The sequence below is a fragment of the Anticarsia gemmatalis genome, chromosome 3 (genome assembly GCF_050436995.1).
Source record: "Anticarsia gemmatalis isolate Benzon Research Colony breed Stoneville strain chromosome 3, ilAntGemm2 primary, whole genome shotgun sequence".
Lineage (NCBI taxonomy): Eukaryota > Metazoa > Arthropoda > Insecta > Lepidoptera > Erebidae > Anticarsia > Anticarsia gemmatalis.
Genome location: NC_134747.1, coordinates 13,885,384 through 13,910,525, shown reverse-complemented (window position 1 = coordinate 13,910,525; position 25,142 = coordinate 13,885,384). Strand labels below are relative to the sequence as shown.

Below are 25,142 nucleotides of genomic sequence, written 5' to 3'. Positions count from 1 at the left end.
AGGTTCCTAGTCATTATAATTGGCAAATCTCAACATCAAATACGCAATAAACTGTTTAGTAATAAAACAACTTTTTATACAAATACCCGCCAGTTAATTCGAAAGCGAAAATTAACCTGCAAGGCAAAAAGTGAAAGCCTTTTAAATAAATAAAAAGTAAAAAAACGCGTCTTTAAACTTTTGATTGAATCGCGAAAGAAAAAATGTCTTGTGCAACCAATTCGCTATATTTACAACACAGTAACACAACACGCGACATTAAAATAATTAGAGACAGCGTAACATTCCACATTAGATAACGTTATTAAAAAATAACTGTAAAATTATTACTCTTTTCCCCGAACCCCTAACAACCGGGATACAATTATAACTGTTCACAAAAACTTTCAACTTCACGTGTTCACAAAAAGCACATTTATAAAAAGCACTCACCGCTTTTAGCGCAGACAGATAACCTAACTATAAAAAAATATCACTTATCGACTATCACAGCCACTTGATACAGGGTTTTTAAAAAAATAAGTTGTTTTTTTTATTTGTTTGACGGATAGCACGCGCTGTGTCAGCCAGTGTCCGGCCGGCGCGGTGTGCGTTCGGAAACTGAGGCGAAAACCAGCAGTGACGTGGACCGGTGAAGGGCCTTTACTACGTTCAACAAACTCACTACGCAGATTTAACTCACCGCAATTCTTTAACCAAATCTCGTTTGAACGCGTGTTTTGTTTCATGTAAACATCTGTATCATCTCTATTTACCTATTCAGAGATGTAGAGATAGATATTTATACAGATTGTTGTTTATTTACGCTTGTTCATTCGATAACGTATTGATTGATAAGACATACTATTACAAGATAAATGAGATTACGCTACACTCTCATGAGTAATAACACTTATACCCAGTATTAATTACTTGGAACATTGCACTCAGATTTCATCAAACAATTTGAATTTTATCTACTTAATTGGTAACAGTTTCTGCGAATTTTCAAACAGAAAAACCCAATTACGTTTATAGCAGTCGCAAACAAAAAATACCTAGAACAATTGACACACAACACAAAATATTCCCAAAAGGGCAGAAAGACACTTAACACAATAACAAGAATATCTACAGATTTTTTGCTTCGAGAAATGAGAATAATTCGAGAACAGATTTGTTTTGGTTCGTGAACTATAGTACCGTGGTAGTTGCGATGGCATGATCGCTCGATTTCCCACGTGGCGTCGGTACACTCGGTACATCATCTAGGATCAACTACGTCATACGTTTATGCGTAACTGATAAAACTATATTCATTTTAAAGCGTTATTCGTGTGGTTTGTGCCCCATTAGAGTTGGGGTCAATGACCGGGTTTTACCAAGAAAGTTTTTTGTTTTGTCTAGAAATGTTCGTTAGATCATCTTTTGAGAAACGAAAAACTTCTCAATCTTTAATTCCAAAAAAAACGCAACATCGAGTGTATTCTTGGGGACAGTTTTTACGTATATTACTGTATAGCCAATTCAAACTTTAATTAAGTAATTTTAGTAAAACAGTAATTAAGACAAAAATTACAGACAATACAAGTGGCACTAGATGATATTTTGAATGTAGTCCATTAAAAGACCATGTTCGAGTTCTGTCTTCGCCAACCGTCCTCGTCTGGCTAGCGGTCAAGTGGCCCCTCAGAACAGCGAAGAGGGTTGCTTCACTAACCGTTTACCAACCAGCGATTTACAAAAGAGGGTCTTTTAAAAAACATCAAATTGGCTAAGTTACTTCATAATGTATCTCACCTTGACAAGACATGTATTATGCGAACATTATAACGTAGTATTATGAAACGAGGTCCTATTATACGTAATTTTGTCTGGTTTAATGACAGACGAGTTTTTCTATGATTATAAGTCGGTGAGCATGATTGTGGAGTTAATTGTGCAATGGTAATGCCTTGGTGGTGTAAACAATAAAAGACTGTTCATCGTGAACTCTTCGTACATAAAACCACACCTCATTCCCGAAGGAAAAACAAAGACCAAATAACTCTTTCATTTTCCATTTTCAGAAAACGATAGTGGCAAGTTTGTTTCTTATCTGATCTGCAACCCCTTAGATTTGGAATTTGGTGGGTACTCTCGGTTGTCTTAAATCAGGTTATTAGTATTTAAGTTAAAGCATAAAACAGCTTGAATAACTTTCACTCTAGGATGAACACCAACCAAAGTCTTCCCCAAGAATCTTCCATTTCCAAAGCCGTTCAACCATTCGGCTTCAATGATGACTACAAATCATTGACTATAATTAATTATTTAATAATACGACCGATATGATTACAGAATTATTTCATAATACGACCGTAATACAAAGCTGTAATCACATAAGTTGTTATCATTATCAGCAATCAAACGGTGTACTATCAAGATGTACTAATTGTCAGTAGCATTGACTTTGAACTACAGATAGTGGTTACGGATGTCCTTTTCATGATATTGATTATAAGCTTGCGTTACCAAGGCACCAGCAACTGTAAAGAGTTCGATTAGAATTTTCCTGTTTATTCTTTACTTAGGCCTGTTTTAACTACTTCTGAAGAAACGTTGAAGCGTTTTTGGAATTCCAGTCTATAATTAACGAAGGCTCAGTTTCACTACTTTTGAGACACTATCAGATGAAGTTTTGAAAGTTGTTTTCATATATTTGCTGTCAGTTTATCTAGCAGATGGATAATCTGAAACTTATGTATAAAATGAAACTGCCCTATAGGGTTTCCTAATATATATTTTTTCTAACTGGCTAGACATAGACTTTGTATGATATAAAACAGGTGAGGTCTTCCAACTGTTTCGGTGATTAGCTCCTAAGTAATTGGCGATCTTAGAGCCTTAGAATATTAACCCTCACGATGTTCTCTCGGATTAAATGAATGGTAAATGAGTTTATGTATTAGAAACCTTATTTGCGTGGGAGGCAAATGGCTTTACCACTAAGATCTTAGCTTTATCTGGTCCATAAATAATGACGTCATTAAATTTTTAATATTGCGTACACAAACACAGATCTGCACATAAACAACAAAAACAATCTAAAATTTATTTTCTTTATCATCTCATGACGTCTTAGTACTTAAAGTAGTAAAAATTCTTATTTAGCAGACGTACCAACATCAAACAGACATCAGAATCTGAGTACAAGTGCACTCAGCCGACCGTAAAACTCGAATCCATTAATCAAGAGCCGAAGTGATCCGAAGTGCAGCGATCGGAGCGTGTTATGGAAGGTCGTGACGTAAACATACCTAAGGGAGAATGGTGTTGGCCACTTGCACTTCGTCTGAAAGGTTTAGTGGTGTTTGACATATTTAACGTGCTAATATAGTTGATACCGCAGATGGTTTAGAGATTGAACTGTGACTTGTGCATTGGAGAGCAGGTTATATCGTTTCCGTTTCAGGCAATAACTCATAAGACACCTAAGGCTGGGCAGGCGCTTTTGGACTTATATACACCATTACATTTTTTTCAATAGGTAGAAAGCATTTTAAGATAGTCCCGATGTCCCACATCAATGAAGGATGATATGCTTAATGAGGATTCAATAGAATTAGGTTTTTAGGAATTTAGGAAGGTAGGTTCTAAAATGAAAGCAATGATTTTGCTTGCACTTTCAGAAGTACAAATGTTTGAAGTTTATATTAAAAACCAAATAGTCACGTGCTCTCTTGCTGGAATTCCGTGACAAATAAGACTGGAAATCAGCTCGAATATACGACCACAAAATTCAAACACAATCACCAATGAATCACTTGTATAAGTCATTGAAAAAAGCCTCTGACTACAAGAGCAATGACGTCATTCGATCGAAAGATCTGGAAACTACCCTCGGGGTGGTACTATTTCTGGAGTTTAATTTGTTCCTGTTGGAATTGAATGTGTATTGTCGTTGAAGTTATTGTTATCTTGCCGTTTTGATACACAGAGATATCTGATATTGACGGGAACTTGTAGAAATACTGGTGTTTATAAATAGCAATTATTATCAGAAAGGATAAAGAAATCAAGAACATGAAATGTAATTTTAATGGAAATTAAAAATACTAAAGTTTTGAATTGCAGAAAATGACGTACTGAAAAAAGAATACACTAAGAAGTCACCTGAACATTGCAGTTCACACATTGATCTTACTGAAAATTATGTATTCGTTTTAATTACCTATCATACAAGAAACGGACAAGATTTAATGGCCACTGATCCCGATTTCACCTGTTGTGATGATTTATGATTTTATATCCAACTAAAGGATAGTAGCAGAAAATCAATTTCACCTCAGATTAATCCAAAATAATGAGCTTAATAGAAACATATAGTTTATTACCGTAGTGAATAGGATAATTCCTTAACAACAAATCGCGTCCTGCTACAAGTGTCAAAGGAAAATGAGCTGTAAGTGGGTGACATAAGCGCTAAACGTGTGTCGGATATAAGTGACAATGTTATTTGTTGTACTCCTACACACGTGAGACAATGGTGGAACGTGTTTGTGTGACCTAAGCGTGCTCTGTACGGTGGCTATCTTGTTATCATGGATATGGACTTTGTTGCGAATGTATGCCGTACTATACTGTACATACAAACATAATATCACGCCAGTTAGGCAGAGGTGTATCAAATACACCCGCGTTTCGCTATTGACAGGGTTAGTCCTATTTAATAGGGACCGAGCTGATCGCCGTACACGTATCCGGGATACTATTAAGAAATATTCTAATGTTGTTATCAATTCTAGCGAACTATATTCTGTTAAAAATACATTTTCTAAAGTAATGGTAAATGCACCATTATTTAACACAATCAGATCAATATTAGAACTAAATAAATTTGTGGCAACATATCGCCTAGGGAAATGATTTAATCCTGCTTAGCTCTATATGAAAAACTATTGACTGCCTACTTTTACTAATTAAAGACACGTAGGCAATATGCACTTTTTAAATTAATTTTACAAAACTTCATTAAGAAACTTCACAGTTTTATAGCAGTTTAAAACTATTTATTAACCTTTACAACGAAAATAACATAAAGAAAGATAGTTAACTATATTAAACATAGTAAACCATTTCACTTTGTAAGACTACTTATAATACTAATATCAAAAGTTGCAATATTAAATGACCTATATTGATAGGAATACTTCTCAAAGATATTCCTATAATAATATCTCACAGGTCAAGAATATCAAATTGATTCGCGCTAACATTAACGATACTTATTACCAAGTCATTACGCTTTTTCCTCATCCATACATTAATTATCTGGGGGCACGGAAGTGCCCCCGCAAGTCGAGCAAAAAAAAAGCGGCACGGCCGTAACATCCTTTTCTCGAAGCGATTCGGGCTATTTTTGACACCCCTATAATTTCGTTGTGGATAAAACAAGAAGCCTGGATTTTCAGCAACTAATCAGTCATTGTATAAACACGGTATATTTAAAATTTCAGTCAATTTGAACCAGTAGTTTAAGAACGACAACTTGTTAAAATTTTGAATTTTGTCACTCACTGATTCACTGACTCACTGACTCACTGACTCACCGATCATCAAAAGTCTAAGGTACTTCTAGCAGACTTAGAAACTTAAAATTTAGAATACAAATAGGGTTTAGTGTCTTAATCATGGGAAAAATTTAATATTTTCAAATTTCGGTCCAGTTTTCTAAATACACCAACTGCAACAATAACTTTGTAATCCCATATAAATGTATAAGATTACAAGGTTACGTTTGCAGTTAATGAATTATTATTACTGTAGAAAATAAAATAAATAGGTGTAAATAGGTACCTACTATATGAGGCATAACGGGAGGGGTTATAGGGTGGGTAAGGGTGTTTAGCCCATGAAACTGAACAACATTCCCATAGAAAATATGTTGAATTATGAAAAAAAAACGTCTTTCCGTACAAATTGGACTTATGTTCGCTCTACAAAAAGAAGTGAGATGCCATCAAAAACATTCTGTAAAAACCTCAAGTCTCGCCGTAAAAAGTTGTGAGATCTATATAATACCAAGTCGATTAATCTATTTAGTCTCTACTTAAAGGACCTTCTGTCTTAAGTTATTACGTATGTTATTATCATCCCAATTAAAAAAAAATACCTTTAAAACAAATAGATCGACTTGGTCATCGCAAGAAAACACAAATTCGCCATTAACATTTCAGGAGCATTAACTTCTTGTCGTGCTGTGTAGTGTGATACATACTAATAATCAAATCATGCGATGGCCAGGTCGGTCTATTTGTTTTAGAGGTATTTATTTTTAAATTGGCATGATAATAACATACGTAATAACTTAAGACAGAAGGTCCTTTAAGTAGAGACTAAATAGATTAATCGACTTGGTATTATATAGATCTCACAACTTTTTACGGCGAGACTTGAGGTTTTTACAGAATGTTTTTGATGGCATGATGATTTACTTCAAGCCGTAATTTCCCAGTCTTGAGAAAATCGCCAGGAAAAATATTCTATTTCTGGCTGCGTCTTTATTATATTACTTCGCCATATTATTGTTATTATAATGCAATTAATATTTCAAAAGGTCTACTATAAGTCAACAAAATATTGATGAAATCTCGTTGGTTTCCTACAACAATTTTACTGCCTAAAGATACTGCATACTCCCATTTCACATAAGCGACTTTCATATTGCAAAGGATCGAAATTCGTCAATAGTTTTAATTATGTGCATATGTTTTAAACTATCATGTTTTACTGGCTGCAGTATAGTTGCCAACGCATATTTTACAGTTATTGTCTACTAGTATCTCTACTCTATACTGAAAATCGATCCCGATTCTGGGAAGAGTCTTCAAAGACCGTTTCCACTTCAATATAGATTCAAAGCCTTACAAATTTCATTGTAAAGTCTGACTCAAGCAATAGTATCTAAATATAACAAAGTGCAATGTACAAAGGGCAACAGCTGATAAAACAAACTGCATGAAGGAAATTATACAAGGAAACGCTATAAGTAATGAATGAGTGACGTAGACAGTTCTAGGAGACGAGACCACTTCGTATTATAAGTAGGTTCATTTACACTGCTTCGTAAACAAATTACCTAAAGACTACTTGAATGAATCATTGATGGAAATGGAAATCCTGAAGATGATATTGTAAACGCTAGTTTTAATACTAAAACGATTCGTTCTTACGGCTACGGCAAGTCTAACGTCGCAACGATTTTAAACCTTCGCGACTTGGACCATAGAACAAATATGCTAAACGGGTCTAAATAGCAGTAAAAATGTTATAGGGTGACGATACATTATTTTTTACTTGACCAACTTACAACAGTCTGAGTCGCGGGTCATGTAATATCAGTATAGAAACTATTTCTTAGATTCTCGAGGAAGATTACACATCATCAAACAATAAAACGTAAATAATTACATTACTGCTAATTCATGACTATATATTTCTAAACTACACGGGCAACAAGTTAACTCAGGTGATATCTTTTAAGAAAACAAAATAAGTCACATTTCCTTTATAGACAACAAAGGTATTAGGCGCTAACTAAAGAAACTTCAACAATCAGAAAACAAAGAGAAAACGTTCTTTATCACAAATATCAATTTGGACGATAAGATTCATCTCAAAGTAAACGTCAAAGACGAACAAAGTTCATCGTTTCACGTAAAAATATTAACTGTCGTCGTTATTGCGTCTGAAGTTTATTCATAATGCCAAGTTTTCTAATACCACCGGCAAATATGTATCACCGCAGTTCGCTTGCTGGGAAATGGAACGAAACGTGTTAGCGGACGATAAGACGAGAGCGTTTTTGTGGTAGTTTTAATGCGCAGTGCTATTGAAGTAATAAAATGTGGCTTTGGTATATATTTTATTATTATTATTTTCGAATGGTTAGTGGTCAACCTAGTGTCACAGTCATTCAAGCCGCCCGAAGGCCTTTGACTTGGCTTAACGACTATTACTTTCATTGACAACAACCGGGACCGACTTTTAACGTGCCCCATGAAGCACGAAGACGCCCAGTTCAAATACCACTATGCGGTCACCAATCCATGGAATGACCGCGCCAGGATTTGCGTAACCTACAGATGGTTTACCGACTAGTGAGTGCAACTGTAAATATCGGTTATACATAGATTTTGTGGAACCACTAAACCTTAATGCGAAAGTATTTGTTACTTTGTTACGCTTGCACTACTGTTGTTCAGTTCACGTGGATACATATTAGCAGTACAATAAATTAGAGCTCGGGGAATAACATAGGCATATCTTAAAAAAATCTGCACGGTATAAGCCACAAGTAAAAGACAAAAAAAACAAATATCTCGTATTATTTTCAAAATGACAACATTTATATGACAATTACTAAGGAATCCGGTCAACTGGACTTCGTACACTATAAAATTATACAAGCAGAGGCAAAAACACGCTGTAAAACAAACCAAGTGATTAGCGGAACCAATCAAAGACAGAAATAATTGCGTTTGTAACACGTGACCGGTTACGTAACTGATTGCGGTCAAAGTTCGCTTGAACAGTCACAAGACAATCTTCGAACGCATTGGGAAGGTTATTTCCTGCTGCACTTTGAAAAACATGTTTTACGTAATACGGGATGAGTAACTGGGCTTTATGACGGTATAGTATTATTTTCCTTAACATTATTTATACACTATTTTTACAACAGACAAGACAGTCGTTTTCGTCACAGAAACCATTAACGGCCAGTTTCGTCATACATATCTGAAAGCCATTAACTTTTATTTGACATTTGTATAGTAAAGGCAAATATGTTTCTTCATAAAACTATCAGTTAATTCGTGAAGAAACAAATTTGACTTTATTTTTACTTTAGCCCCATACTCTGACTGTTACTTTTAATAAAGAAACTGGCCGTACAAAATACTTGTAGCTATTTTACCCCCCGTTTCTAAGGTACATTTAGCGGTAGCTTGTCTATCCGAAACCTTTATTTTTTTTATGTGTTTACACGCTATTGAATAGAAAAACTACCGCAAAATGTACCTCAGACCGGGGGATAGTCAAGCAATATTATATTTTGGTATATTTATTGAACGTACAACAGCTATCTAAGCGAGTTACCTTAAAGTGTCGATAGTACAATGCGCACACGCAATCTCATCGGATGTAACAAGTTTGGTCGCCCTACAACGGATGGAGCGCCGGAAAGCGACTCGCGCGCAGACGGGACGCGATGGGATAATGGCCGGGCTCCGTACAGGGGGCGAAGTCCGCACTCCCGGACGAGAATAGACGCGGGACATATGCTACTTACTGTAATCATCATTGTTCCACTCAAGTCATAAAACAAAAGGCATTTGAAGTTTACCTACTTGCACTTGCGAAGATTTTCCCAAAATGATATTTTCGAGTATTCATCAAATCGGGAAAACATCGTAAATTACCTTCTTGAAATTCCATCATTATAGATTAGCAACTACTTTCTATGTTCGTCAGCATAGTCTGCTTCTACTAGTCTCAAATAATTAACAAATCCGAACGATCTTTAAAAATTGCTTAACAAATTCTGATTGTTATGAAAGCGGAATCTGGACAACTGATGCCTCTGTAACAAGAGATTTGTCGTTCACTGGGCAAGCGTCCAACCTTCAGCAATAATAATTTCCTGACATAAAAACTTTAGACGTATTCAAACTCAAGATATAACTACCCGGTCTACCAATCGTATATTTTAAAATATTTGAGATCGTTAAAGCTAGGTATTAAATCTAGCACCTGCGTCCTCCAGCCGATCGAAAATGCAATATTGAAGAAGCCAGCGAAAGGAAGTTATATACTCTTTTATATTTTTTTCAATGGGGCATCATTCAATAACTACCAGTCAAATCAGCTACTTTTTATGAAATGTCAAAAACACATTTTAGTATAAAAATACGGTGTAGTGACGTCACAGTCTCGTATTTTCGTTGGTACCTAATAAAATGTTTCAGTTAAATAATTACAAATTTAACTTTATTTACGAAAAAATTACATAGCCTGAGTATTTTAGATGAACCTTTTACAAGTACAAGTAATATTTTTTCGTTAACGTCAACTACCCAGTTCTGTGTACGTTTAGAGTTTTCGACTGTCGGTCTCGGACCAACGAATCAGTTAACACAATGATATATGGGTGAATTGTTCATTGATTTACATCCCCTTCAAATTTTAACTAGTTTGAATTCGAAATGTGGGCATCCGGTTGGCAACTGAATATGCTAGGGTTGTAGTCAGGAAGTTGCCGTCCAAAATGGACAAGCAATCACTGCAAACGTTATAGTGACAAATTGTGGTTAATATTACATATTAAAAGACTCCATGCTAGCCCTTCCCCTATTTCTGGAGCAGATACGTACAGCAGTAAAAAAAAATGATAATTGGTTTTTAGTAACTACATCTACTAACAACTGCTGTCCAGGAAACGCCGGGACCAAATTTTAGGACGCATACATTAGTAGGTTTTTCATGGGACCCGAATTCCTCCATTAAAAAACAATCCAATGCTGTATTTTTTTGGGTAAAATGTTATAGAGGTTTTTAGTAGCACTCCAGAATTTGTCCCAGTTAAATAGGATCGTTAATCAGCTGTTTTTATTACGTCTAGTCTTTTACAACTTTACAAACAACTTTGAAAGACAATCAATTTTCCAACAAGATAACTAAGAGTAGACACAGACTGTCAAGCTTGTTACGGCTACTACACATATGCCGGCGGCACAAGCCGTGCAGAGCTGTCTATACCCAGCATTGCCGGTCGAATGCTAATGACGCCGGTAAGCCGCGTTACCCGCCGGCACACCCGGCACTGTGTGTAGGAGCCCTTACACACATATTCGGTTCGGCAATACATGTATTTACATACACATATATTTACCGAACAATAAAACCGACTTGACTCACTTTAATTTTTTTCAGTAGGCGGTTTTTATCGATTTTCTCCTGAAATTGATTTATAAACATACGAGATCTTAAAGTCGCAACGACGATAAGCCGATCGGTTTCATCGTTTTGCCGCCCGGCTATGCCGATTAATGCCGAACCGAATATATGTGTAACAAGCTTCATAGTTTTATAAAGTGCCTTACATCTAATCATTATAACAACAGCTATCAATTATAACACTATCTGATATAGTAAACAATACAGTTCAGTAATCCTTGCACTTTAGTCCCGAGTGCTCACGATTCACGTGAATGAATACATAGCGCTGTATAAAGTCCAACGGAAGTTATTTCTTTATCATATTTATTAACCTTTTTCATTACTGGTCATTGGTGAAGGATTGGTTATTATTGATATCAAATTAGCATGACTCTGATTAAATAAAGAACTTTTATCCTAAGAAATAAATCCCTATAAATAGTTAAAGGTATCTCAAGTTACTTGCCTATTCATATCGTAAGTTCGTAAGTTTGATGATTAGCTACTAGTTTATATTTGCCGGCGATTTTGTATGACGAGATGTTTGGATATGAATGAAGCAAGAGGAGTTCGTAAGGATCATATAAATCGATCAAAAAAAAACGCGGGTCTCAAATGTTTCGTATAGTACTTTCTAGCTTCCGCGTTTCAATTACCTTAAAGAAAAGTTCTCAATTCTTACGACATAGCCCAAATATAAGACAAAAACCAACAAACAAAGCTCCTCAAGATTAGCATATCACATTAAACAGCTATGTAGTAAGAGAGCAAACTCCAAGGATCGATAGCGTTTATCTATGTGTGTCAGTCAGTCACGTAGCACGTTCATTCAATAATCTCCGGTACAAAGTGTGAACGTGGACTCGATGAACTTTCAACCTGACATCGTTTGTATTGCACTATTTGTAAGTATAAAGGGGAGCATATGAGACTGTGAGTACTTACTAGAATATATGACAAATATTAATGAAACAGGAAAATTCAGTTCAAGTACTGAGTCGAGTACGAAAATTGAGCATGATGTGCATTGCATCGTTGTGGTTAATCGAATTAAATATTTTATCTTTATTTTGTTACTAGAAGTTTGCGTTTTTACACGCTATTATCATTGAATAATTTATTGGGGCTTATATTTGATATTCCGTAGCTAGTAGAATTTAAAATTTACTTAATGTTGGAGTTAATCTGTCAATCTTTTGTCTATGTTTGTAGGACGAAATTCACAATTTGTTCCTTCTAAAAAACATGTTCGGTTTGTCTCAGAGTGCTTAGTCGCTCAGTGTTTTGTAAAGCAAATACACTAGTGTGTTTTCATTTAGAATAGGTTCAAAAGAATATAGGCCAAGTGTAAACGGAGGCTCGTTTACGGGATCGCTCTCATTATAATAGCACTTGAGTTTCTTTGCTTTCTTAGGCTTTTATAATTCTAAAATGTCAAAGGTTATTTTCTTAGAATGATACAAAACGATGCTCTCATTTTAGTACTATTTTTGACTTGGTGTTGATAAAAGTATTTCTGAAAATCTTTATCGAATTTGTTAAACAAAAAGTTAAATGGTAATAGGCTCGCTCCCTGTTACATTTAAGTTGTCAAAATTTGTACACCTGCTATGGATATACTGTTGATTCAACACCTAGTCCGGTCAAATTAGACCAAAAAATCAGTAAACCCACGACAAATTCAGGGGAAGCTGAAAATTCTTAAAATTGTTTAAATTATAATTATAAACATTGTCTTAAAAGTCCCAACCGATCCCATGTAAGGAAAAAATTTTAGCGGGGTAATAAGGTCCAAAAAATGAGTTTTTCGCGATTTTCTTGAAAACGGTAAGTTTTATCGCAAAATTACCCCAGACATAATTTGTAGATCAGGGAATTTCCTATAAAAAAGGTATCAATAATTTTTTCCCTAAAAGCCACCGCTTCTGAGATATAACGATGCAAAAAATTGCGAGCGTCATAATACACCCATACACTACTTCAACTTGCTTTAGCAATTATAATATTAAAAGAAGTTGAAATCGATGACATCATGGATGCTGATTTAATAATTAATATCGAAAATATAGTAGATAAAATTTTTTCATACAATGATATTGAAAATGATGAAATATCTGGAGCTTTACTTAATAAACTGAATCAAAAACTTAAGGATTATGAGGAACGAGGACCAACAGCGAATTTTCAGCTTCCCCTGAATTTGTCGTGGGTCAAATGTCTAAATTGACCGGAGTAACCAATTGTAACATTCTACGTACATAGTTATTTGACTACCTCCGTGGCGCAGTGGTTTAGGTCGCCACGCCGATACCACTGCAACGGGAGGTCGTGGGTTCGATTCCCACACGGAGCAATTATTTGTGCGATCCACAAAATAAATAATTGCTTCGGGTCTGGTTGTGCTTTGTGTCCGTTGTTTGTATGTTTGTAAAAGTCCCCGCAACACAAGAGCAATAAATCTTAGTGCGGGAGTTGTCTTTAAAAAAAAATATATATATATATATATATATATATATAATAATAATAATAATATTCATCTGGCTACACTTTTAGGTGTTACTAGCGTGATATTATTATGTAATAATAAAACTAGTATGTACAACTTCTGCGAGCTACTTAATCCGCGAGAACAATTTCCCAGGAGTAAAATGTTTTAATCCAAATGTCACCACAATCCATTTACTACTCGCATGAAAATTACATACATCCACTAAGAAACTTTCTTAGTTATAATAAAAGTCAGATACAATTGGCTCAAGGCCTGACCCTTTCCTAAATACGAGAGAAAACCGTTGCCCAGCTGTGGGGAAGTTATATGTTAAATTTACTTTTATAATAGGTGGGTCCATGGTCAATTAATTACCAATTACGCAGGTACAAGCATACATAAAACCTTCTTTGGGGAAAATTGTGAATTTTACTTTATTTTTCGTGTAGCTTCATGGTGATCGTGGCTTTATACCTAATTCCGCCAATAAGACAGTATTAAATAAAATATATCAAAATATTGCTTTAAAGTCGTATTTTTTCGACTGCTAAGCAACCATTTTGAAACAAAAGTCTGTGGTTATACTTTATTAATTAACATAATCTTTGACAAAATGTCAATCATTATTTGCCCAACATAAACAAACGATTAGATTTGTATCTCAATAGTTATCGTAGGCTGTATCCGTTAACTGGGTACATCTATTGGCTCGTCGTACTGCGGATTATCTAGCTTTGAACTGTTGTCTGGCATTGGCACTGCATCGAGTTATTTATTAACTAAACACGGCAGTGTAACTAAGCTCAGTATCCACACAATTTGGGCTACAATATAGATTTTCTTTCAAAGTTCTAGATATTGTCTCTCTCTTTCTCTATCTCTCCATGCTATAAAACCCACGTGGTAGTGGGGTCAGCTTTCCTGATCTTTCTTTTCCACTTCGCTCTATCCTGGATACCGCTTTCAGAAACCTCATTCTCACTCATATCTTTTTGCACTACAGTTTCTCATCTACGTTTGGTGCGTCCTCTGGATCTACGACCGGGGAAGGAAAGCTGAAGTGCCTGCCATCTTTCCTACGTAGTTCTTGATATTGTCTTATAACTTTTAAACTGGTTTCAAATGTCACGTTGTAGATTATTATCTAATATATTATGGGTATTAACACGATCATGCATAGGTATCTTTCTAATACATACTTGTATGTATATTTATTTATCTAGACTTGCTTAATCGTATCATATTTAATAATGGATTAAACTTAATATTCTATTAATCCATTGTAAAGTTATAATCGCAATCGACTATTACTATATCAATACGACAACATAACAAAATGTCAACCTATCTGCAAATAAACCTCACTAAAGATCACATATTGAGAGAAAATAGCACCTCAATTTATAAAAATATCTAGCTCATCTTTTACCAATAAACCTACATTTTATAATATGGTGGTTAGTTACTCAATAGTTCGTAAAGGTATAATATTCTATTAGCTAAAGATCGAACCTATTTGTAAGTCCTTTGTTATCCGCTGTCCTTTGGGACCAATCCTTTGTTTCGCTCGACAAATCTGTGTCCTTGTAGGCCCTTAGATACAGAGATTATTCCCGAGAGTCCTTTAGCAAAATATTTGATAACCTTGGTACCGATAGTTTTCTAGGAATAAAATCTAACATATTAATATTATGATAACGAAGACTATGTCTGTTATATCTTCAAGGTTAAACCACTGAACTGATTTTAATGAATTTTAGCATGAAAATCATTGAAGACTAAAAAACGTTTTTTCATTAAAAATCAACCAAAAGGCTTAAATAGGGGACGAGACTTTGTACGCGTGTGGAACCGCGCGAGTCAAAAGGCATGTGTTGGTTTGTCTTTCTTTCAAAATTACTGCATCTATTTTGATACAATTTGGCAATGCAATGCATCATATTATCTCGAGAGAAAGTCAATGGCAACTGTGATCCGCAAAAGACAACAAAGCAAGGATCTGGGGGCACGGAAGTGCCCCCGCAAGTCGAGCAAAAAAAAAGCGGCACGGCCGTAACATCCTTTTCTCGAAGCAATTCGGGCTATTTTTGACCCCCCCATAATTTTGTTGTGGATAAAACAAGAAGCCTGGATTTTCAGCAACTAATCAGTCATTGTATAAACACGGTATATTTAAAATTTCAGTCAATTCGAACCAGTAGTTTAAGAATGACAACTCGTTAAAATTTTGAATTTTGTCACTCACTGATTCACTGACTCACTGACTCACCGATCATCAAAAGTCTAAGGTACTTCTAGCAGACTTAGAAGCTTAAAATTTAGAATACAAGTAGGGTTTAGTGTCTTAATCATGGGAAAAATTTAATATTTTTTAATTTCGGTCCAGTTTTCTAAATACACCAACTGCAACAATAACTTTGTAATCCCATATAAATGTATAAGATTACAAGGTTACATTTGCAGTTAATGTATTATTATTACTGTAGAAAATAAAATAAATAGGTGTAAATAGGTACCTACTATATAAGGCATAACGGGTGGGGGTATAGGGTGGGTAAGGGTGTTTAGCCCATGAAACTGAACAACATTCCCATAGGAAAATATGTTGAATTATGAAAAAAAAAACGTCTTTCCATACAAATTGGACTTATGTTCGCTCTACAAAAAGAAGTGAGATGCCATCAAAAACATTCTGTAAAAAACCTCAAGTCTCGCCGTAAAAAGTTGTGAGATCTATATAATACCAAGTCGATTAATCTATTTAGTCTCTACTTAAAGGACCTTCTGTCATAAGTTATTACGTATGTTATTATCATGCCAATTTAAAAAAAAATATCTTTAAAACAAATAGATCGACTTGGTCATCGCAAGAAAACACAAATTCGCCATTAACATTTCAGGAGCATTAACTTCTCGTCGTGCTGTGTAGTGTGATACATACTAATAATCAAATCATGCGATGGCCAGGTCGGTCTATTTGTTTTAGAGGTATTTTTTTTAAATTGGCATGATAATAACATACGTAATAACTTAAGACAGAAGGTCCTTTAAGTAGAGACTAAATAGATTAATCGACTTGGTATTATATAGATCTCACAACTTTTTACGGCGAGACTTGAGGTTTTTTACAGAATGTTTTTGATGGCATACAATTTACCTAATATCGTTATATTGTTTTACTTTATGTTTCAACAATAAAAAAACAAGTGTATGTGTCAACAGTGAACTGTGGACCAGACGACTGATAACAGCGAAAGTCAGACGATAGCGGTCGTCTGAGAGAGCAGATAGTGTGCAGTGATTGACAGATACGGACCTGGATCTTTGCTCAAAGGATGTGCTGATATGGGAGCAGGATGTTTGGGGTTAGTTTACCATGATAGGTACCCTACTGATTCATGGTGTTTTATAAGTAAAATGTCACATTGATAATGGACTTTTTTTAATATCCACGAGTAATGATGTAATTTTAGAATTAATCGATTAAGGTGTATGTAAAACCCGAGAAAAGAATACTTGAAAACTGACTTGAAACGTTAAGGAAAAGTCTAAACTGATACATTTTAAAGTAGTAATTATTAAAAACAAAATGTTCCATGACGGGAGATCAGACATACTAGATGGACAATCGTCTACGTCAAGAACGTCAACAAATCATCTGACAAATTTATGGTAAAGTCCACTGGACAGTTAAAAGCAGTTACCTCAACAAACCACAGACTAATATTATTAATAAAAGTACATCGGAAAGACCCCATTGCCAAGCAATGTCACAGGAATCATCCCATAACTGGTATCTAACCTTGCTCAGCCCCTATCCTTTACAAGAAGCTAGTATTGTGCGAGTTGCCAAAAAAATCCTGTATCTATACTAATATTATAAAGCTGAAGAGTTTGTTTGTTTGTTTGTTTGTTTGTTTGTTTGAACGCGCTAATCTCAGGAACTACTGGTCCGATTTGAAAAATTCTTTCAGTGTTAGATAGTCCATTTATCGAGGAAGGTTATAGGCTATATATCATCACGCTACTACCAAAAGAAGCAGAGTACCAGTGAAAAATGTTACAAAAACTGGGAAATTTTGACTCATTCTCTCTTATGTGACGCAGATTACTAGCTGACCCGCGCAGCGAAGTTGCGCGGGTCAGCTAGTAATAAATATTCCTACATCGATTTTAATGAAACACGCTTTACGAGACACAAGTTTGTAATTAGACAAGCAATATATAAGTAGGTCGTTGATAAAATACATTTCTAAGTGGAATTAATTATCGTTAATTAATTACATATTAATCGTATGTTATATGAGTAAGTGGGTTTCAGGAACACCTGTTATCGTGGATAATGTTATGTATTGGAAATGATGACTCATAAGTAGTGTCAAATGTATATTTAATTTGATTATAGACTTTGATCCGTCATTTAGTCTTTTATAATGTTTCGAAGGCCGCTTTGTTCTTATATCTTTTGAAATATGAATTACGTAAATAAGTTACGTGTTTTAACAAAATTCAAATCCGTCTGCTTATTTATAAAAGCAGTGTAGTTTTTCATTTTTGGCAATCTTTGTTTTCTGCAGCAATCTTCGTCTCCATCGGTATAGCGGTTTAGTCACAAACGTGTTAATTAGAAGAAAGCAAGGGAAGTTTGTAAGGATCGCACCAAATGACATTTTTGATCTCTACCTACTCTTATTCGTATGAATGTAATTATTTTAGTTATGAAAATGCCGAAAACGGAATACAGCCATAAATACGTCTTCCAATAGACATTCTGTTCATTGGCATATTCTACGTCCAAAGCGGTAGAAGGATTTACATGTTTACGGAACAGTCATATGATCACAAAATAAGCATACTTATCTATCAGTGTATCACTAATCTTTATCAATCTTTCCTTATCTACTCAAGTAGGTCGTCGCTACCGCTCAGATGATACTTTGTACTACGGAAGGGCGAAACATCTTCCGCGACATGAACGAAATTGTTTTGACAAAACACGGTACTGCGTAATAAGGTTTGAGTACCACGTGAGGCACGTGTAAAAAAATGGAGATCAAAGTGTATGTTTGGATTGTTTGCGAGGTATTTTGACAGTTTGTATGACACGTGTAAGTTGCTAAGCGGGCATTTATGTATGGGCACACAACACTGGCAACACAACTAACAACTCTTCAACTGCATTCAGAATTACTGAATGATAAAATTATGAATGAGAACATATTGAATATGACTTTGTTGCGTTTTCTAACGATACGTTATATTTCATAAAAAATCATTTCTTTTACGGATCTTAATTATAAGTTAGTTCACGGCTATAAACTGTCCGTATGTCAAATTCATTCACAACTCATTCAGTAGTTTCTTAAAAGAGTAACAAACATTCATACATCCAACTTTCGAGTATATAAAATTAGCGAGATCTATTACTACCTTCCCGCTCCTCAAAATGCGGACGACATAAATACGACGGAGACAGACAGACAAGGAGGCAATTCCTTAAACGTTACTTTAGCAATTACAGTAAAGAGCTCTATAAATAGCAGACGTACCATGAGTACATTAACGAGTGCTAATAATAGATCGTATTATTGACTTATTGGTCTCTAGAGAACTGTCTTAAGTAAATTGCACCAGACAGAAGACGATGTTTGTAACAAGACGTTAAGCTTCTGTCGGATTCCTGCATTATTTGTCTTTTCATGTCGTCTATTCACGTATTCTAAGGTCTACCTCGAGTCATAACCGCTGATACACAATCAAAAGCGATTTTAGAAGTAACACGAACATCAACTACAACATATTTTAGTTTCTTACTTGTTTTTAACCCTGAATGCAACTTTAATGAAACTCGTACCAAAGATATTTCAATGACAAGTTTCCAATCTATATTATATATCCATATTATAGTTGTTATCGAACAGAAAACCGCAGTAAACGATAGTTATTACTACACAGCAAGCGGTCAGTATGGTAGCTGTTTAACTGAGCGTCGACTTTTCAAGCGTGACGGTCAGGCTCGTTGCGTTCAAAGAAACTGTGAGATGCTCCAGTAGTTTTAGACTATTCTTTACTTTGTTTAGTATTGCTTTAAAGGTCACTGTGGTATTCGAATAAAGGGTTGGAGAAATAGACCAACAGGTTTGTATTTATATCTCGTTATATGATAAAAACCTACGCTACAGGCTTAGGCTTTTTGTGGCTAAACTGTACTATACCTACACAAATTGTCATACCATAAGTAGTTGTCTTTTTGCCAATAAAATCCAATATAATGGACCACGGCTACCCAAAGAAGGCTAAGAAATAAGAAAGTTGACTGACGAAAATTTTGAGGTAAATTCTGGACCACTTCAAAAGTGGGTGTTTTTATTATAGTACTAAGTGTACAAGGTAGTAGTGGAAAACTAAACAACAAGTCTACCTAAATCACTTCATACATGCCAGAAAATAGCGTTGACATTTAAATATCAAGTGAATCGTATCATATTTCAATCTATACCTATTTCTGAGGCAATTTACGTTAGATTCCGTAGTCATAGTATTTGATACAAAGGCTTTTCAGATAACGCCTACATCACTGTCACTTGGGTAACAGGTAATTCAGAAAAATGTAGACTTCAAAGAATTATATAATTGTAGAATAATACTACATCCCACTCATAATCGCAATAATGTAGTAGTTAGACATTTATTTATAATTTTGATCGTAGTTTTTTCAGGTATTAATTGTTTTTTATAGAACTTCATGTCAGTAAAATAAGGGCAGATAAATTGAGTACCTATCGGATATATGAATTCTAAATAACAGAGGCAGAAAGCTAGATCTTATCTTCGTTTAGGCCTTTAGTGAATGCCGAATTTTTAGGAATATCCGAACCATACCAAGCTTATTGCATGAAAAAGAATTCCCCTAAAAACACCAAAAATTGCTTATTTATAAGCAGTAGATGAACTTTTGTAAACTATTACAATACAAAATCCGACTGTTATTATTCTTCAACACAGTTATATAGGCAAACTTCAAATAACATCTCAAGTTTACACATCAAGTCTCACAAATCTTCCTATGATAAACAGCAACGAAAAACTTCTTGGCAAAGGTCAACAACCTTGCTGACATAACACAGTAAAAGAAGGCTCACGAGGTGGTAAAACCCTTGGATTTATAAGGTCCCGGGTACGATGTCCGTGCAAAGTGTTATTAGATCATTTTAGCTTACTTTCCTGAGTGGATTCAAGGCCAACGGAAAGGAGGATCTATACAAAGTAGTAGCAAAATAGGTACCTATGTTACATTTTTGTTTTCCTATTACTAGCCAAAGAATAAGTAAATAAGAATAATGAGTTCTCCCATTCGGTAAGAGAAATGTCGCTATATGCAGTATAATAGGTTCTTTGTAACACCCTAAGGATAGGTAAATGACCTTATTGATAATAGATACGACTGTATGAGTGAAGGAAGGGAAATCTATAGGAATTGTAGCAAGTGGCGTTTTTGGTTCTCTGCCTACCCCTATGGAGTGAGGACACAATTTGCAATGCAATGCAACCGACTTTTACTTAAGACACACATACAAACATAAAACACGCGTTCTTCTCATATGGGTACGATCCTTGCGAACTGTTTCGTTTAAAATAAGTTTGTTTACAACAATCCTTTGTACAAATCATATCTTAGTAGTTGTCATGTCGATCAATACGCTGTCAAAAGAACAAGCACAGTATAAATAAATAATAGGTTGTATGAAAAAGCCTTCCATACATATTTGATTTAGCCACGGGGGTAAGATTAAAAGCTTTTGTCTAGCACACGAGGTCGTTGACCCGTTACGACGTAATGTTATTACATAAACACTGGAGATTTGTAGAATATTTTAGGTAATCAATTAACGAAATGAAAGGATTTTAATAAAATAATTAGGGTATAATTATTCGACTTGTCGACCAGAAAATCTATAAGAAATTTAGTGATAACTCAAAATAATGATTAAAAGTCACATATTATGTATTAAATTACTTATCGTATATATTACAAGTATTTTGGCATTATGTATCTCGCACATTAAATAACTTAGAAAGTGAGCAACATTAACCGATTCATGACCAATGACTCAACAGTTGAGTCATTAAAAAACCTTTAGGAAGGCCGATGGCTCAATTGGTGAGTCAAACCAAAATTGTATAAAAACGGATATTAAAAAAAAAAAAAACACTTAAACTACCATTTTTCAGATCTCATTAAACATTTCCGTGAATATCAGACCTGGCCCTTCAATTTAGAGAATATTTTTATTAGTCAGGTGTCATAAACCTTTTGTATAACTGCCGCAAAACATCTTGAATATTTTTTAAAAAAAACCTTGGAAAACCTTGATTTTCTTTATCTTCAATTTGTTGATCATGGAAATCAGTAAACATTGCCTGGCTACATTCAGTAAAATCGTCGTAGTCCTGATTATCTACAAATAATATTACAATAATAAATAATGATTGAATACTACTAAAATGTTTACTACCTCTGCAATATTTCATTAAAACCAACAAATACTATCTTGAAACGCCATATTAACTTTTATTATCCACAAATTCGAATAGGAGAACACAGTAACACGTTTCTGGTTGTCAGACTGGCTCGAATGATGGCGAAAAGCATTAAATCATTACAAGGAGCCAATGACTCATCAGTTGAGTCATCCTTCAGGGAGGCCGATGGCTCAAATGGTGAGCCACCGACCAATGAATGGGGCCTGGCTGAAATGTTCACGAAAATGAAGGTGGCAATGAATCGGTTAATTAAAGCCATATAACTTTATAATTAACTATTTTAACGACAAACTAAATCGACAATGCAACTAATTTAGTTTCTCTACTTTTTAACCCTAGTCTGTCCCACAGCTGGGCAAGGATCTTCTCCCAAACGTGGGAGGGATTACGCTTTGAGGACATCACGCAAAAGGTGTTAAACAACTTTTAGGCATGCAAGGTTTCATAACAATGTTTTCCTTCACCGTTAGTTACTATTATCTATAAAATGTAATAGTTTAAAATGTTTCTAGTCATGTATCTAGGTCGGGACCTTCCATTTTTAAGGTTCCAGTATCACGCCAGCCGAGTCAGCCACTCAGTCAGACGGAAAAACAAGTTGGCCTTTGACTAAACGTCGCATAGTTCGAGAAGCGAATCTAGGTTATACTGTTATACTGCAGTTACTTTAGATAGACTGATCTAGGCTACCTAATTATAGAAGGCAAACTTGGAAATAAGTATAAATGCAATACTATGGCTAGGACATCTTTTTGGATGACTGGAATTGCCTGTAAGGAAAGGACATGGTCTTAGCTACTCCTAACATCTCAGGGGTAACTTTAATATCCTGCTTTATAAAGACTATTCATTGAATTCCCGTATTACTTATCAGCGCGGACCAAATTCTTTATCGACTAATTATTTCGGCAACGTTACTTTACGTCTAGTTCCAATAGGCCGTTTATCCCAATCATAGTGAAACTTAAAACAGGTAGGTACCATGAAAGTCACTAGTTGGTAAATCTGCTAAAGAACCGGCATGCGGCAGTCAGATACATAATAAATATTTCTGCGTAAAAGATCTTTAGGTAGTACCGCTAGGACGCACCCTTTAATCATTACCATAGACAATGACATATTTTCCCGCGCAAACGCAGGTGTAATGGCGCGAGCGTATCACGCGAGGTAAGGTAACCCGCATTGGCGTGCGTAAGTCAGTGATGCCACCAATTTGGGGGAATTAATTGAGAGGCGGGAAGTGCAGAGTCCACGGCCTTGTATGACCCTGCTTCGGTTTCACGAGACAATTAATGGGATCTGGGATCAAGATTTTTGTTACGATACTTCTCTGTTTTGGTTTCGTATATTTTTTTTAATTTGAAGGAAATTGTAAACTTTACAAAAACAATTATAATGCTATAGCTGCCTATGTAGAATTAAACTTGATGATAATAATCTATCCGACTGAATTCATGGCAACCACATCGACTGCTAATCATATAAGAAGTTATGCCATACACAAATCACATGCCAAATAAAAAATGGTTTACATTAAGCTGCATTATCTAATAACTAACTATTCTAACTCAAAATTTTATATTAGGTACTACCTAAACACTATTTAGGAATGTAGCATTCTATCAAAATTAGATTGTTTCCAAAAACACTCAGATAATACTAAATACATATAAATGATTTAATTTGAGAACAAAATCTTTAATATCTTGTTCATCAAAGCTCAATTACTAAGGTAATGACAGTAGCATTCATAATACCTTCATAGGAACACTGTAATAATGCATTGAACTAATATTGCATAACATTTGATTGATACAGTTCATTCCATAATTACTTAAAAAGGAACAACACAAACATCTCTCCGATCCTTTTAGTACAGTGTACAACAGCTGATTTTGTGTTACCGAGTTCAAATCAATGTCCTTTGTTCATCAGTTAAGTTAAAGACTATATGGCATAAGTAATAGTGAAAGTGAATTGTAGATACATAATTGCTTGTAACAGGCTTGAACAGATGCATGTGCAAAATACTATGTGTAATTTTGCAAATTACTTTACGGTGAACATATCGGTTTGAGGAAAAAAAAATACATTCGTAATTCTGAACAGATTGAGCTATATTCTTTGTTTAGTTTAGAATTATTAAGAGTAAAAATAATGTATTGAAAATCACTAATAGGTAACTTAACACATTCAGATCACGAGTGCGTATCTAAAACGTTATCGATTTATCAGGAGCATTGTTATTGCGATAAATATTATAAACAAATAACACACAGCATGGCTAATACGAACTAAGTGCCGTACCACTTCAGCTGATAAAATTATGAATAACAACAATCAAAAACACGATTTATAATAAAGCCATGGGATTATTAAGGCCTTATATATATTCTAAATATTATTTCATGCAATATACCACTTCTTTTACAGTCGTAATCAACCAAGTAATGTGATTTAGAAATCGTGTTGCATACTTTACTTTCGAGGGTAATTATAACAAAAGTAGAACACAAATTAACAAGAAATATCTACGAAAATATTATTCAGTCGCTGTAGTACACGTTTTATATTAAGTTTCATAACAAATATCAAGTATTATGTAGAAATTCAAATAAGAATTGACCCATGGAAATCATTTTTTAGGTTAGAAATTTCACGACCTGTAAAGAAATCCTAGACAGTGTATAATAACTAAAAATCATAGAAAACACTTACCACTCTGTTCCCCACACTTAACCAGCGCCACTGCGTATATTTCACTTGTAAATTATCACCAAATTTTCAAATATATTCGAGGTAAACACTAGCGGGATACGGGATTCGTAACGTCCAGCAAATCCGAACATATTCGTAGTGATGTAGTCAAATACTCAGTTTGACATTACTTTATTTAAATCGATTACAAATTGTGAAACGATTATCAAATATAAATTGATATTTTCTAGATTAAATAGGCATCAAAATATGAAACAGCTCTTTTCAATTATCTTGAAGTCATTGTTGTTATATTTTTGCAATAAATAATTCATATTTTTATATTTCATTGTTATTTTTGACGTTTAGCTCAAATCGAGTCGGAATTCGATTCCAGTTCGCAACACTAAACGTGTTGAATGTGTCGTATTTTTGTTTAGGGTGGGGAACTGTC

At 34.8% G+C, this 25,142-nt stretch overlaps 1 protein-coding gene across 2 annotated transcripts in view; it reads right to left on the bottom strand.

Moving 5' to 3' along the window:
• The window catches only part of Acsl (Acyl-CoA synthetase long-chain), a 95,757-nt gene extending 70,900 nt beyond the window's left edge, over positions 1-24,857 (bottom strand). The window contains exon 1 of one of the 2 annotated variants that reach the window (XM_076136676.1): positions 24,710-24,857. The gene's annotated coding sequence lies outside the window, so the exon portion shown is untranslated. Of the gene's footprint in view, positions 1-432; positions 605-24,709 lie in introns of those variants that run through there. The other variant, XM_076136675.1, reaches the window with a different exon arrangement.
• Between the last annotated feature and the right edge of the window lie 285 nt (positions 24,858-25,142).